Source organism: Argiope bruennichi, chromosome 10, assembly GCF_947563725.1.
Source record: "Argiope bruennichi chromosome 10, qqArgBrue1.1, whole genome shotgun sequence".
Lineage (NCBI taxonomy): Eukaryota > Metazoa > Arthropoda > Arachnida > Araneae > Araneidae > Argiope > Argiope bruennichi.
In genome coordinates, this window is record NC_079160.1 from 8,994,948 (window position 1) to 9,012,816 (window position 17,869).

The window sequence follows — 17,869 nt, forward strand, 5'->3', positions numbered from 1 at the left end:
TAAATTCATCTATTGATTCCAATCTATATTAATTATTAACTATTAAGTTATTAATTATTAAACTATCAATTTGGAAACTAAAACAAAACAACAGAGAAATCAAAAAATGAAATTATTATTAATAAAAAATGGTCTTATGAAGAAAAATACACGAAATTAATTAAAAACGTTATATTAACATTATATTAAGTTCATATATGTGATTCTTTTAGAAGCCCCCCTCCCCCAACAACAATTTTCGCTCAAAGGGGCTCCCAACTTGTTTGATCCGTTCTTGTGTGTACGATCCAGTCATCTGTCTCTTGCTATTCGTGTCTTCTGACAGCGATAAATAAAAAGTTCAAAAAGCAAGTAAATTGAATTCCGGTATGTGATTAGAACATTATACTAGCTAATTTTGTATCCCATCGCTTATAGGAGGAGATCCAAAATGCGTCTGCGGGGAAGCCGAGAACAAAACGCAGAGGGAAGAACGTGTTTTTGGCATGTCCTGTGCTATCTTCTTTTGCTAGCAGAGGGCCATCCTGTTTCACTCTAGACTTCTGTGTCGAGGAGGATGTGTGTCAACGACTTCTGAACGGAGCAGGTGTGGGTGGCAGGAGAGGAATCGGATCACTGGAAGAAAGGAGAGGCGAGATTTTACCAAGAGAAGAGGGGGCCATCCATACATTTATGAAGAAATCTTCATAACCATTGGATTCTCTCCAAGATGGATCATCAACTGAAAGCATAGCTCTCGCATTACATTCCGCTAAATATTCCAGCCACTGGTAGAGAATGTTCTTTTAAGATCTTTTTAACCCATAAAGAGAATCCGGAACGCACAGCTACATCTATCGTTCGGCTGGGTTTTGGATTGCAAATCTGATAGTGTCTAGGCCAGATACTTAAACGACAATGTTTAGTTTAATTTAGTTATATTAATGTTCCGTTTTAAAGCAATACTAGGGTTATTTTGGGACGGACATCGTCATTTTGAACCGAGATCAGATGACGAGGACGACACCTGAGCTGGCACCCTCCTCTCTAAACTTCCACATCAAACCAGTGGGAGGACGTTTGGCCCCGACCAAACTTACCGACATGCACCAAACCCACTTTCACGACGGTTCTTCGGTGGATTCGGTTCTCGAACCTGAAGCCCTCCGGTTCCGAAACTGAGACCACCAGTCCACCGTGTGGCCCTACATAAACGGCAAGGGCAACTCTCGAAATATTTTCGGTGAAAGTAGTTAAACAATGCTGCTATATTGTATTCGATTTAATATTGGAGATATAGCTGTAAATGTTCACAAGACATTATACATTTTAATCAGTAAATCCCCCCCCCCCGACTTTGCCGAAGTGCTCTTTCCTCGACTTGAATTCCTCTTACATAAACAAAGTGTGGAGCACATCTCTGAGTTTGCATTTCGAGAATCTTCCGCCAATTGGATTCACAGCATTAGTGGGAAAACTACACTCCGAATTCCCACATTTTCATTTCTTCAGTCAAAGCTACTGCACAACTGTTCGAGACGATTTCTCCAACTAGTTCCAGATTTGCAATCTTATTCCAATACAGAATATCTTATTCCAATGCAATCTTATTCCAATACGCTTTCACTTCGGGATCTTCCCACTAATGTGAAAAGATAAGTGAGATGCCTTCTCAGGTGTCGTTCTAGTCGTCTAATCATGCCTCACAATTACTAGAAAGTTCGTGCTGCTCAAAACTGGATATACATATAATTAAAATAACGCTAAATGTTCCTGCCTTGTTCACTTAAATTCGAGCATGAAATCAACAGTGACGGACAAAGTGGAACTGGTCAGTAACCCATCTGCCAGGAATATCGATCGTATTCAATTTCAAATAAATCTCTTAAGCTCAGCTTCATATTTGGGGTTTCTGCAACGCAATACTTTTAAAGACCAAATTGAAACGGGAATTTAAGTCTTGTTCGTTACTCTTGCATCTGCCGGCATCCTTGCATAGGGGTAGCGCGTCTTCCCCGTGATCTGGACGTCCTGGGTTCGAGTTCCGGTTCGGGCATGGTTGTTCTTCATCTGTTCTATCTGTGAGATGTGTGAATTTGCCCCCTGTAAAAAGGGGCTGTGCAAGCGAATGTGATGCGTAAGTAGCTAAGACGTACTCTTGGCCCTAGTTGGCGCTTCTAAAACAAAAGACGCTCCCTTGGCTTAAAATCGCTGACTTCGTCAGCGATTTTACAGCTGACTTGTCCATGGCAAGTGCCATTAGAAACAACAGCTCTTGCATCTATTCTATTTATTGCTTGCGCATTTTAAAGCCACTTGGCAACATATTCGAGTGAAAAACTTGACAAAGCTACACACGTTGCTGTCACTTCTCTCATGAAAAATGTGCTGTTTATCTATTCCATCATGCTACTCGTTTTGCTTGCGTTATCTGAGAATGTCTAATATCATTTTAATTTTCTGGCTATATGCTGATAAAAATTTAAGAATAAAAAGCATAATCTTTCAGCATATCGGATATATTACTTGATATTTTAAAATGCATTGTTACATATTCCATAAAAAAAAAATTGGATGAAATAATCTGAAGCAAACATTCATCATGACGTTGCCTAAATATATGAAAAAAATATACGTTTTCATTTCTCAATCTTCAACAATGCGAAAAAATATATGCTATTTTATATTTGTGGGAGTAATGGGCAGTTTAAATACCGCTGCAATAATAAAAAGTGTTTTTTTAAATTATGTAGAAGAATATATTTCAAAAAGTTTCATAATTAAGAAACACGTAACATCCAATAATTTTTGGATTATAGTATTTCTGGAAGTCATTTTGCTTAGTTCTGATTTGTTAAAAAATTTCTACGAAGTATACATTATCACCTTTCAAAGCATATCTGGGCCAAATTTCGTAGCTCTCGGTCCAGCCGCGATTCAGTGAAGAATCATTACTTTACGAATCACCCCGTTGCTTTATCTTTATCCTATTTTCAGCGTCCCTCACTTTTCCTGCTCACAGCAAAATGTCTTCTGTGCCATTCTTTTCAGAAGGTACAAATGGGGTCTTCAAAATTGCAAAACCGCTCACTAACAGTTTGTATTCTGATTACTGACGTTTTCACACTCTCGCGTTTCGGATAATCTCTGAATTTGACTTCTTAAGTGGGAGGGGGGTCTCCAAGAGAAGATTTTAAAAATTATTTTAAGCCAAATTTAAAAATTTGTCCTCAATAATGTCAGAGCATTTTAACTCAAAAAGAAAAAAAAAAATACTTTTTAAAATTCACAAAATTTAGCTTTCATGTATATATATTCTATTTACTTTTAATTTTACTAATCATTTTAGTTTACAAATATTTTTATTGTTTTAATTGCTCTGTTTATGCATGCAATAGTGATATTCACACTTTTATAAATCAATCAGCTATAGTGACTGATTTAATGGATTGAATTGCAACTCTTTTTATTTAAAATATTACTTTCTCCAGAATATTTTGTTAAATAGGATTCACAGAATAGAAAATCTAGATAAAAGCTAAACATTCATAATTTATTAGAGCATTTATTGACTCAAGTTACATAAAATATAATTATTTACTTTATTTAGACTATTTTAACCCATGTATTTCTATTATTAAAGTTTACAAATTAGCCTTGGGCCCTGAATTGAAAGTTAGGCCCTGAATATGTTAAAACTATGTTTCCTTACATAAAGCTGATTTATCGAAATAATATAGTTATTGTAAGATCATAGAAAACTTTGTATGCATTCATTTTTTAGAAAATATTATATTTCTTATTTATTTCATTTCAGACAGACAGGTGCTGAAAACTACCATTCTAGATTTAATTTCCAGTAACAGTTAACTTATTTTCTAATTTGAATTTTTATCAGTGTGATGGCAACGTGTTGATAAAAGCTAATTTTTTCCTATGCACGCGAAACGTGCTTGTGCAGGTTATATTTTATTCTTATTTTGTGCCATAATAAAGTGTTGAAAATATGATTAAATATTTTTTTAAAAAATTCATTAAAAATAGAAACAATTTATAGGTTAAAATATTGATATCATTAAACAGATGATTTTTTAAAATTTTAATGTAATGCAAAAATCCTGTTTTCGGAAGTTATCTCGAAAAAATGCTAAAATTTCTTTTAATTTTCGATGAATTAAAATTCTAATTAAAAATTCAAAACAATTCGCTCCGAGATGCACATTCCTGGTCTCCAAGTTATACTTGTGCCAAATCTGGTAGCTGTAGGTCAAACGGTCTGGCCTGTAGAGCTCTAACATACACACACATTCAGCTTTATTATAAGTATATCGATGATATAGATATAGATGAAATTCAAAACTTTCAACAAAATATTCGATCGCGTGGTTCTGCCAATGCTAAAATTAAGATTAAAAATGATTTCTTCGGTCATTAAATTCGGAACAGAATTCTCTTCCGTTTTTATTTCATAGTATTAATTTCGTAGTAGTGTTGCTCTTTAACTTGCACGTGTTATAATTTGTTTTAACTTATTAAATTAAATTCCCGTTTTTGGGTCTTATCAAATAACAAGGAAAAATTTAAAAAAAAAATACAGGCACAAAAATTGTGCATGCTAAAAAAATAACCTAAAAAGTCAATAATCTACAGCTAATGAGCTATTGGCCAAAGAAATAAGAATATTTATTAGGATTGGAACAAATTTATTCTAGATTTTCAATGTCTGAACCCTTTGGCAAATGTTGGCACTTTCAGCAAAGATAAATAATTATTCAACTGAACCTGTAAAATCGAAATCGAATCGAATTTCAGAAATTGTCTGGAGGAATGAAAACGTTTAAATGTTAAATTAAAAATGCCTCTTATTCAATGAAAATGCTTAAGTTTTATATGCATATTTTTAAATTACAAAATATTCCGGCTTCAGCTTTCAAAATTGTTAGTATTTTCGTAACATAAATCTTCAGAATCTTTCGAAATATAATGCACTGATATAAAAGCGTTAGCTTTAACCTTCTTTCCCTTCTTCTTTAAAGTACGTTCTTTTCTGGTCTAGCATTTGTGATATTGAAAAAAAAAAAAACAATTAAAGTTCCTTAAATGTATAGAATTATTCATAAAAATAAGTTATGCTTTAGTTTAGAATTTTTTGTATTTAATATCATTCTTTTAACTTTACATTTATAAGTTTTAATGAAATTTTTCTAGCTTTTCAAACCATTTCTCTCTCATTATCTTCTAAACTCTTTAATTTATATGATACAACAATAAACTTTATAAGCAACTTAATCTTCAGTTTTCAATTAAAAATAACGTCAATCCATAATGTGAATATCCCTCATAGTATACGCCAGCACGATGTAAAGTAGATATCGTGAAATAAAATGTAATTTGTGTAATCATCGTGTTTGTTAAATCGATATCATTTATTACAAGAGTCGGCGTTCTTTTAAACACTCAGTTTCTTCCCCTTCCAACCCACCCCCAAAAAAGGCTTCACTTGCGCTCGATAAATTTCCCCCTTTCCGCTCAAGTGTCAAGAAAGACTACCACATTATAAACTTTATCTTTGCATGTAAGATTTGGCGATTTTACAATGTACGCCAAACTGTGCGGTCAACTGACCCATCAACCACCCCCAATAAAACGATTAACCAATAAAACTTTCCCTTACTCTCTGAAGAGGTCACTGTCTTTGTACATCACGAGAGGGGTTTGGTGGGGTTAATGAGTCACCCAAACTTGTTTGGAAAAAATACTCTTTGAGTTGGATATTTTAGATTTTCTCTGCTTGCACAGAAAATCATATTGAGGCCCGCGTGAATGTTAGAAGGGCTCTTAGAACATAGAACTCATCACTGATTAATTATTGAAGCACTTCGATTTTGGGACATTTACTTGCTCTCTATAATTCTGTTAATTAACATTACCGAATTCTGTAATTTAGAAGGAGTCATTCAATGTTTATAGTATTTCGTTTGACACGATTTTATTTTTATCAATAATTGCTTTTATTAATTTTTCAATCCAGGAGAATCGGCCAACATCTATGTGCCTATGAAATTGTAATACCTCGGATTCATCCCAAAAGAATGGCTCAATCCTTTCTCTCAATAGTTTTAGTACTAACAGCGAACTTTAATAAAATGTCCCTAATTTTTTTTCGAATTTTATAAGTAAATTATTTATTCAAAAAATATTTAATAGGTTTAATTGAGAAAGAAACGAACAAAATTAAATTGAATTTTTGTATATTTCGTTATTTCGTAATAAAGTTCTGGAATATTTCAGACTGAATATTCATCTAGGAATTGTTATAATTTTTACTTATACATAAAAAAATAATATGAAAATAATAAAAAGGTGAATTTAAAAAAAATGAATATAATTTCTAAATAATTCTTTTTTTAATATGCATTCACAATATGCATAATATGGTCCCTTACATTTAACAAAAATAAATAAAGAAATAAAAAAATAAACTAACTGCAAACATTTATCTCTCTGACATTCAGCATAGTCAAGACTGTTCGGCATTTCTGAAAGCTTAACAGCATTTTTTGTTCATTTGTATGTAATTAAAATTAAAAAAAAAGTTTTGAGAGATTTATTGAATAACTTGGTAGTAATGTTGCTTTTTTCAAAATAGAAATTATGATTACTCCTATATAACCATGAATTGAAGAAAAATAGTTGCAAAATATATTGTTACACAAATGCTAATACACATTAAAAAGCATTTTTTAAAAAGGTTTTATGAAAGCAATGGCCAACTTAGTTTTATAATTCAGATTTATAGTTGCTAAAGTTTACTTAACTTGTCATTGATCGCTTACTCACAAGAGCATATTTAACTTCAAATTCTATTGGACATGTAACATTTACTATTGTTCTTAAAACCGTATACTATTCCGCTTTTTGCGCAATGCATCTTTTTTAATTTTCTGTAATCTCAACAAAAAATGGGAACTTGAAAAACGAAAGTGTTTAAATTTCAACTAATAAGAAAACTTTCTCAATCAGCATTGTTTATGAGCATTACAGATAATATACTTATCTAATATTAATTCATTTCACTGACATTGACCCTTATACATACAATAATTTGTTACATTAAGGAGTAAAAAGATTTAAAAATGGATACACTTTCTAAAAATTACAACGCTATAACTTCCGAAAATATTAAAACACAAAATTGATTTTTGCATCAAGATAAAGTTAAAAAAATTATCTTTTTAATGATACCAATGCTTTAATCTACAAATTAAGTTTCGATTTTTAACGTGTTTTTAAAGAAACATTTTAACCATATTTTTCAACAATGTACTTCGCACAAAATAAAAATAAAATTTAATCTGCATGAGCACGTCAATGGGAAAAAATTAGCTGTTATCCACCTGTTGCCATCACATTGAAAGAAGTTCAAATTAAAAACATAAATCAAATATTATTGTAAATTAAATATATAAAAGTGTAAATTTCAGCTAGTGTCTGTATGAAGCGAACAAATTTGAAATATATTTTCTAAAATGTAAATGGAGGAAAAGATTTCTAAGAACTTTTACAATATCTATATTATTAAATAAATCAAACAATTAAATTTAAGGTAAACATGGTTTATATATCTATTGGATAGTCACTGTAATCAGCGCCCATCAGTCAATTTTAATCAGGGGCACGCATCTACTAACAAAATGGTCTAAATGAACTAAACAATTACAATTTATGTTACTGGAGTCAATAAAAGCTCCGATGAATTAAGAATTTTAAATTTTTTCATAGGTCCTTTCAATTACCCTTTGTAATCCGTTTACATGTTTATCCTTTTACATTAACCTTTGAAAAATTTTTTACAAAAATTATCGCCATTCCATTATCTTCAATAAGCCCGACCGGAAATGCAGCTATGGAAAACAAAAAACCGTCACCCGCGCCAAGTTTTCTTGCCAAAGGTCCAAATCCCAGTAAACCTATGACAGCAACAGGGGTAGGGAATGATTAACCGAGCGCAAATGTTCTGATACCCTCGTGGCGAGCAATTTTTATGATTAGTGATAGTGATGGAGTTAATTTTCTAACATTCCCCCCTTTTCTTTTGCAAGATGAACAATGATAGCAAAATTAAGTTGACGCGATGCATTTGACGTCTTCTTTGTTTCCTGAGAGTTAATCAATTACAGTACACTCTCGTGTATTCCGCCTAATGTGGCGGAAGGACAGGCCGGAGTTCTGTGAACTCATTTATATGCCCACCAATACCAGAAGACAAAATTTTTATACCACAACTCACTATTATAACACGTATTTTCTCACTTCTTATTGAGTACTAAACTTTCCATTTATCTGAAGCCACTTAGAATGTGAACGCGGCAAGTTGAATCATGCAGCAGTTACCGGAAACATGTCGAATGAAAATAGAAAGCTCTGTACCAGTAGTTTATGTATGTTAATATACTGCACTGAACGTTTCAAGAATTTATTAGAGAAAGAGTAAATTAAAAAATATTAATTGTTCACATTTTAACATACATTCTGTAATGCCTAATTTAAATACAGTAAACATAAACAAAATATTAACGTAAATCATAGTTCTAATTCTTAAGAAAATTGACTCAACCTGATTTTATTTTTCACTGATAAATGATTACACTGATATGAAAAGTTAACTCTAAGATAAGAGTCAAAACTAAACAGTTTTTAGTTTTTGAAAAAATCCTTAATGACAATGAACAACGAACGGAACGCTGCTCTTTTCCTGTCATATTTTGCACACGACACGTAGGAGGATCGTAGCAGATACCCGCTTCCAGTGCCTTGGCAATGTTGCCAATGCAACGCCTTGCCTTCCTCATTTAATGACGATAAAAGAAAACTAGGCCCGATAGACTCGAAATGGATACTCGGAAGTGTACTGTATCTCGAATTTGAGGTACCTTCATTTTCCTATACGCTCTCGATTTTCTTTTATAATTATAGGAGAACTGGTTTAGAATGAAACGTTTCATTTCGACCGAGAGTGTTTTATAAACAGATAGGAATCATTTGGACTAAAAATCGGTGTTTAGGGTTTTGTTTTCTAAAGAGCTACACATCTTCCAGAAAGGAAGTCATTGTTTTGGAACTTCTTCGTCCTTCGTTTTCGAAAATGAACCTCTTTGTTTTTATGTTGAAAAAAGAACACGGAAACCGAAAGAGGCCTTCTCTGTCTCCGCCACAGCACTGCGGATGATTCGAATTCGAAAAGCTCTAACCTCAGAGTTGTTTGGGAAACAATTTTCCAGGAATCTTTATTTTATTAGATCTTTATTTATTATCTTTATTCACAGACTTCCAGCAAAGTTTGAAAACTTTTTTAACTGGTAGACTATCTTCCAAAGTTCTTCACTTCTCCATATCCGAATGGAAATTGAAGTCGTCAGAAAATCTCACGTTTAGGCGAATCTCCACAGTGCGATCTCCGCGAGAACGAAATACATGTTTTTAAAATTTTCCTGTCTACTAAATCAGCATGTCTCTCTGTGGACAAAATAACAGAAAAGAAAAAGAACCAATGAGTTAAAAGAATGAAATTGAGTAAAAGTTCATTTGAACAAAATAACAGATTTCTATCGAATTTTCTTAGAAAATTTCTCTGCTTGCATCTGTGCCCCAAAAAATTCAAAAATACAACAAGCTGACCAAACGAAACCTTGCATTTTAGTCCATCACTAGAAGTACATTAAAATTTGGACTCGATCCAGCAGAGGTCTTTTATGTATCCGAATGCGGTGATGAAGGGTTTTTGTATCACAGTGTGTCAAAATTAGGACTGAACGTGTAAACTTCATTTTACAACGAAGTCTGACAAGAAATGCGCCACACAGTCGAGGGCAGATCAATTCCATTGGTCATCGCACTCTATCAAAATCTAGCCTTTGTAAGAAAATCAGAACTGTCTACAAAACAGCATGAGCAATATATATATATATATAGTAAAAAAACAAGTTAATAGGAAAAAATCAAAATATAACCAAATAAAAATTTGCCAATAAATTTTTGGTTTAGTTTGAATAGGAAATAATTTTTAGTTGCGATTCCAAAATAATTTAGTTTCGTTTCCAAAAATTTTTTTTAAATTTTAGATTTGGTTACTTATATATGTGTGTGTGCCCGGGAAATATTTCTCTTCGATTTTATATTGCACTTCATTTTATATTATTACCTGTGCTCAGTCATATTACGTTACCTTCTTTTGATCATGTTTAAAGGGACAGTGGACTTTGAAATAAGCAAACATGGACGAAAACGCGCAATTTTATTTTTATCGTTTCATTGCCAAAATATATGCTTATATTCAACTAAAATAGTGTTATAAAATGTATTGTTCAATAAAATAAATATTTGAAGAGTTAAAATGAAAAAAGGTACATCGTAATGACTTTTTCAAAATGATATTGTAATTAAATTTAAATATCTTTAAAATGTTCCAGGTGTCTTCATTTTTGAAGAAATTAAATCAAATTGATATTAAAGATTTCGGTCAAACATTAAAAGAAAATAGGATATGCATTTTATATTTTGAGTTTTTTTAGCTCGTTAAAAGTCCATTTTAGTTCAGGAAAATATAAAATTCCAATGAAAATTCAGTCAGTGTGCATAAAAATATTTCTAAAAAATTAGCATTTAATTAGAATTACAAAATCATGCATATTTTTGTTCCAAATAAAATTAAAGATTAAGTCGCTTGCAATATTTTAAAATTTTTAAAAATTATATATTTTTTAAATTTTTAAAAAATAATATATTTCGTTTTAAAATGTTTTTTAAAAGAAATTTAACATATTTATATTTTAGTACGTATGCATAAAACCTTTTATAACCTTAACTGAATAATTCTCCAAAAGAACCCACTGTCCGCTTTAGATTAGAAATGGACATCTTTCATTTTCATCAGTTGCGTTTCTAAAAGACACTCGTAAATTAAGATTATTCCAAATGGGTTTGATGTGAAGAAAGGTGTGAGTAGAGTGAACAGGTGCCCTTAGGCCGGATAATCGGAAATTCTCTATATTTATTTGTGTGTGGCTTACACCCCTTCCACAAACAGAAGGGGTAATCTTTCTTTGTATTAAATTCCCGCGCGTATTACCTCAACTCTCTCTCTCTGTTTGGCAGAGAACTGCTCAACAATCCCGTGGGTCTCTCCCGGTGTAGGTGTTTGCTTTTGTTTCGGGCCAACATTCCTGCTCTCTGACGAAGAATCTTTTCGCTTTCATATTCTAATGCCCCACTTGTCTCGCCACCTCCCCCTCGCGAAGCTCAAAATAGCTGCAGCTTCACTCACTCACAGTTTTACCAGCAGGAGACCGAAAATGGGCGAATCTCACGGATGTGCAGCGAGTTTTGAAATGGATGATTCTTACTCTACCGAGCTTTTATCTAACTCCGTTTGTTTCAGGTTCATAAATACGAAATTTTTAAAGCGATTTCCCATCCTGATGTTCCAAAATTTTAAAACACTCCAGTTACTAGTCCCCTATAGCAATGCATTCATTCAATATTTTCAAAACTCAGTAATTCGATTAATTTTAATGAGGTTATATGCGCCATCTGGTTGTGGAATTTAGAAAGAAATTCAATAACAAGCTCCATAATATTTATAATAATGAGTTATGAATTATATTGACGAACTAAAAAGCAAAAGAGAGATAAAAAGGCTTTGAAAATGCAGTATTACTGAAGTATTAAATTGTAAATTGCTAAGAAACGGGGAAAAAAACAGAACTTAAAACAAAATCGTAAAAGCGTGAATTGCTGGAAATAATACTATAACGAAATTAAGCCATAGCGAATATCATAACAGAGAAATTTCCTTAAAATTCTTTAAAAATTAATTTTTACTAATAATATAGAATGCGTGCTCTAAAGGGAAGATCGTTGCAATGAACCCTTAATATTTTTCAGTATCAAACTGTGCTCCTTCGAAAAATTGTTTTGAAATTTTAATTTCAATTGTAATTAAAATTTAAGAAAATTTAAATGTAGTTTTTCGGTTAGATCATCTTAAAATTTAAAAAAAAATTATATTTTTAATGATTGTGATTTAGTTGTCTTGCAGTTTTTTTTAATTTGAATTTGATGATTAAAAATAAGATTTTTATACGTAATTTGAAAAACTAGCCGCTTTTGGTGTTCAGCTTGCTCACCTAGGCTATTGAATTTTTAAGCTGCTTAATTATTATCAAGCATTGAATTTTTTAAAAAATTTCAGTTTATTTGATACATGGCGATGCAAAAATAAGAATTAATTGAATCATTCTGCAACAAATTATTGTGTGTACAAATTAAAAATATATATATAATATGAAATAAAAGTGGAAGAAAAAATCCCATTTCGGAATGAACGTCCAAAGAAAACTATTTTTTTTTTTTTAAATCTTATTTTTAACATTGAAAAAAGCACACGATTGAATGTTTTTATAGAGGAGTTTGAATTTTTTCATAAGATTAAAAACACCGAAACATCGTTCATTAAACTTATAAAATGTATTAAAAGGAAAGAAAAAAACTGTACAGAAATGAAATCAATAGCATGAAAAAGGATAATTTTTGAGTTTTAAGATAATGAAAAAACTGTTTTTTGATATTAATAATTTTGGAAGGTATTTCTATATCTTTGGTATATCTATTTCTGTAAGTCATGGCGATTATTTGTCTAGTGATTGTTAAACTGAACTTCGCGCTCGATGAAGCTTTCTGTTTAATGCCTATTTCTTAATTTTCTTTTTTAATATTTTGACAGGTTGATACGGCGAGCAGCATTTATCCATTAATAGATATTTATTTTTAGATCCATTCATTGGCAAAATGATGAATTAAATGCAACTGTAAAAACACTGAATGAAGTAGTTTCAAACGTTCGTATATCGATTTGTATATATTGCACTGTTGCCATCCCATAATAAGTAATAAGAGCGATTTCTGTGCCACGTATATTAACGTTATATGTATATATATAGATAGATAAAAAGATACTTTTCATTGTTGTAATGACCATTTTCATTGTTTCTACTGATATTTATTTGTGTATCATTTTTAATAACTAAGGAATGCAAATTACGTTTATTTTTTCTATTCTTTGGTGATATTAAAATAAGTTTTCACTTTATTGTCTTAGTAGATCAAATGTTTCGAAAGATGTGTTGAATCTCAACTTAACAATTTTTATGTGTCGATGTGCTTTTAAGATTGATTTGGCAATGCAAGTGAAATGTGTAGCTTCATTTAATGTTGGAACATTTTACATGTGGAATTAGAAAACGGGGATTTTAAATATTGTTTGAGACATTAGTCATACTTTAGAGACATTAGCATGTTTTTCAAGTACAGAACTTGTTTTCATTAAGGCTTTAAATTATTGGAATACCTTAGCTTAAATGTTTCTCTCAGTTTTGAGTTAAAAACAATTCGTTGAGAGGATAAAGAATATCAAGTTATTAAAGGCGATTTAAGGAAAACTAGGGGGCTACGCCCCCTGCTCGCTTATGCTCGCCAATCCCCAGGAACTGTTAATGCAGTTCCTTTCGGATCGCTTCGAGATCCAAGTTCGCTTAGCTTGCTTGTCATCTACTAAACCCTTTTAGTCTAGAAACAGATATATTCAGATTCAATTTATTCCAAAATATGATAAAACAATGAAAGAAATAAAAATGTAAAGCAAAAAGTACACTCGCAAAAATCACCTGCTTTAAAGTCTTTTGTAAACACAAATAACCTTTCACTTAAATAACTATATACAAACACCAAAGAAACAAATTTTTAAAAAATTGTGCTTTTCTCACAATTGTTCAAATTTGGAAGCTACACTACAGAATCCAATCTTTCCATTACAGACAGCAAACATCCTTCATTTCTCTCCATGCGTTTTTCAGTGGCTTCACTAGTATCAAACACATATAACTGATCATAACCTGGTTTGTTATGACCACTATATAAAGTAGAAACCATGTGGCATATCTGACCATGAATTCTATAGCAATATGGCCCTGTTCCAGGAGGAAATTTAATTTGAGCTCCCATGGAAGCAAAAGCTGAAGCAGAATTATATTCTCTTATATGCTTCCGACAATTTCTTCCTTCGATTGAATCACTGATCAATCTCTTTTTCAACGATTTCGTTTTAAAATCGATACGGCACGATTTAGACTTATCGTAAAAAAATTTGTCTGTTTTTTGACCGTTCATTTTTTTGTTTACAAAAATTTCAAACCGATGCAAGAATAGAGTTCGCTTGAAATCTAATCAAACCGAGTGTTGATGTTCACGGGCGAGGTCGAAGTGTTGCCAAACGGCGATTAACAAATTTGGCCTGATTTTGCGTCCACGTAAGCGTTATATATATATATATATATATATATATATATATATAGATTAAAGAAAAAACAGTTATTCTTCAAAATAGGGAATTGAGAAATATTTCAGTAGACTTAAAATGCTTTTACTAGCTCAGCACACTTTAGAATTTTGACTTTTAGACCTCCATATTTTTGATAAAAATACATATCTGTGTATTAATTTCTACATATCGGTGTATTAATTAAAGAGTGTTTTTAAAAACTTTTATCATTTTTATAACTTTTAATCATATAAATGTTAAATTTGCCATGTATGATTATAATTAGATTATTATAATTAGACTGGCCGCCATGGCGATCCAAATTATTGCCTCCATTGCTGTGGTGCTAATAATAAGGATGCTGTTTATTTAAGATTGCCTCTAGTTACTCAATAAGACTGAAAAACATGAAATGGGTGGACTACAAAGCAAATCAAAAAGTACATTTAATATGGAAAATAAAATCTTATTAAGGATAAAATGTTCAAAAAAATAATTTTTTCAGTCACTTTTTCAATACTGGCGAAAGCAGGAGATGGGAAAATGAAATTAGTTCGAATTTCATCATAACTATAAAACATTGTTACAAGTAGGGATTGCAATACTGGAATACCGAATACCGGTATTTTGAGCCATTTGTACAATTTTGTAATAATGGTATTCACAAGTTTAAATACCGGTTTTTCGGTATTTACTAGAAGTGTTTTATATTGCCTCCACTATATGTTCAGGGATCACCAACATAGCAAAATAGTATACGTTTTTGTTTTTATGTCTCCCAAACGGGCGAAATTAATTAACTAATTAATTGCTTAAAACTAAATTGGCGAAACATGGATTATCCTTGAAAGAAGAAATTGTATCCATGACTGATGGAGCAACAGTTATGAAAAAAATTGGAAAGTTGATTGGTGCAAATCAGCAATTGTGCTATGCTCATGGAATTCAGTTAGGAGTAATAGATGTATTATACCAAAAAAATAAAGAACAGAAGAATCCAAATACTGTGGATATAGAAACTTCGGATTCCAATTTTGAAGAGAGTAAGAGTGAGAGTGATATTGACAGTGAAGATGATGACAGTGTAATTGTTGAAGAAGATATTGCTAATGAGGATGAAATATTAACCCATCAAGAATTGCTTCCTATAATTTATAAAGATCGAAAAATTGTTAAGATATTTAAACGTTCCCCTATAAAAGATGACATATTACGGAAATACATACTAACTGAAAATAAAACAGAATATATATTAATATTAGATTTTAAAACACGTTGGAACCGTTTACTCCTAACATCACTATCTGAAGATTATATATTACATTGAAAAATCGCACAGAAGAAAGGCATATCGAAATAGAAAACATGGTATTTACATAATTATAATGATTTTAAAAATGAAAAAGAAGAAAAGAAAATAATCAATTCAAATCAGTTTATAGTAAATTTTCTTAACATTTTTAACCCACAAACCTATCCACATTCAAAAGAATTCGGTTCAGTTATGGAAGATTATGATGACACTCATGTCGATAGTGAAAAGGAATTGTCTCTTGAACAAAAATTAGAATTAGCAATAAATAAGAAAATTTCAACGAACAAAAATACAATACAGAAATCAGTTATATCCAAAACCATTCGATAAGAAATCGATTTATTTGAAGATGAGGGATTTAGAGGTAAATACATGGAAAAAGTATATCGCGCATTGCTAACAGTACCACTAACTATCGTAGATGCCGAAACAGCATTTTCGACAGCTAGTAATTTTTGCACAAAATTACTTTTCAGGTTTAATGACAGTACAATGGATGTATTATGTTTTTTAAGATCACATTTCAAAAATTTGTATTAGTACCACAGACTAAATAGTGATATTTACAATTTTTTTGTGATTTAAATAAATAAGTTGCGCCTTTATGTTTTTTGTTATTCTTTATATACTGTTATAATTTATAAGTAACAAATTAATTTTTGTGATATTTACCCTTTCTAATAAAACTTGCTAATAAAAAAAAGGAACACCTGTGTTTTCTTTCTTTTTCTAAAATTTCTAATACCGGTATTAAAACCGGTATCCCAGTATTAAGATCTAAAAAATACCGAATACCGGTATTGAAATTTTGGTCCGGTATTGCAATCCCTAGTTACAAATGAAATTTTGAAAACATTTTAAAGTTATAGAAAAAACTGAACAAAAATGAAATTTGTATCATTGAAAAAGCCATTCTGATGTGAAAATCATCTTTGTGAGATCGTCATTTCGAAAGATGTGGCTATAAAATCTTAAAAACTTCCTAAGTTTTTAATTATATTTCTGATTCCCCCTTCCTCTTGTTTAGAGAAAGCAAGAACTCAAGATTTCTATTTAAAAACATTCATCTTGATTGATATAAATAATGCTGGGCGGCTTTCTCACTTCTTTTAACTCGCTTTTTTTAGTTCTGAATAGGGGTTAGTGAGTTTCTTTTTTTGTTATCATTTCTTAGTTATTCAAAAAAAATAAATTTCTTTGAATAACAAGAATTCCGACTGCAATCTGGAAAAATGAATGACTTTTACAAAGAAAAAGTATCGAGATCATCGAACAACAATTTTAAAATTATATCTAGCAAGATAAGTGAATTGTGCTTAGTCTGACCCAGTCACAAAAGTCAGGCACCACCGTAAAATGATGCTGAACAGAAAGTATGATGAAAGTACGTGAGTGTTAATTGTTTCATGGCCCAAGATTAAAGAACGTTCTAAGTCATTAACGCGTCAACTCAACTTTAGGCCAGAAATATCTTCAACTTACTCTTTCAAAGTTCTTTTTTAATCAGCTACTCAGACGTTCTCTATCAATCTAAGATCTCGTCTCCGTAAACAAAACAAAACAAACAAAATAAAAAAACCACTATCCTTTTTTTTATTTATTTGTCTTAGAAGCAATTAGTAAACGTTCAGAGAGCGTACTCCTTCAGACTATTTCAATTAGAAGTAATTTTCCCCACGCTTTGTCAAGAGATGACTCGCGGACATTGAAACAACCTCATTTTTCAATATAATAATCAATTTATTGAAATTAGCTTACCATGCCTAACTCTGTTAACATGTAAGAGAAGCCAGGAAAAAGATATGCGAAAATGACTTTTTACGTTGGGAGGAAACTTTCAAAAGTACGTTGATTTTCATCGCTGCGCATGCTCAGTATGAGAGCATATTCATCCCTTCCCAGTGAGATTAGAAGACGCTTTTCTGCAGCAAAAAATTTTCTCGACAATATTAGGATAAATATTAGTAAATAATAAATACAAATTACAGATAAATAAAATTCAGTTAAAAAATTATATTGTTAATTTTTTGTAAGTAATTAAGAAAGCGATATATCGTCTAACATATATCGATACTTCTTGATATATCGCGATTTCATCATTTATTTATTACTATTATAAATTTTAAACAATATCCCTTAACATACTGATTAATCAGAACGACTCCAAATAAAAGGAATTTTCATTTTACATAATAAAAATA

General features: G+C 31.2%; 1 protein-coding gene across 1 annotated transcript in view; it reads right to left on the bottom strand.

Annotated features, from left to right (window-relative positions):
• The window catches only part of LOC129988210 (rho-related GTP-binding protein RhoE-like), a 41,657-nt gene extending 24,162 nt beyond the window's left edge, over window positions 1-17,495 (bottom strand). Inside the window, exon 1 of the transcript XR_008785634.1 lies at window positions 17,427-17,495. The gene's annotated coding sequence lies outside the window, so the exon portion shown is untranslated. The remainder of the gene's footprint in view (window positions 1-17,426) is intronic.
• Between the last annotated feature and the right edge of the window lie 374 nt (window positions 17,496-17,869).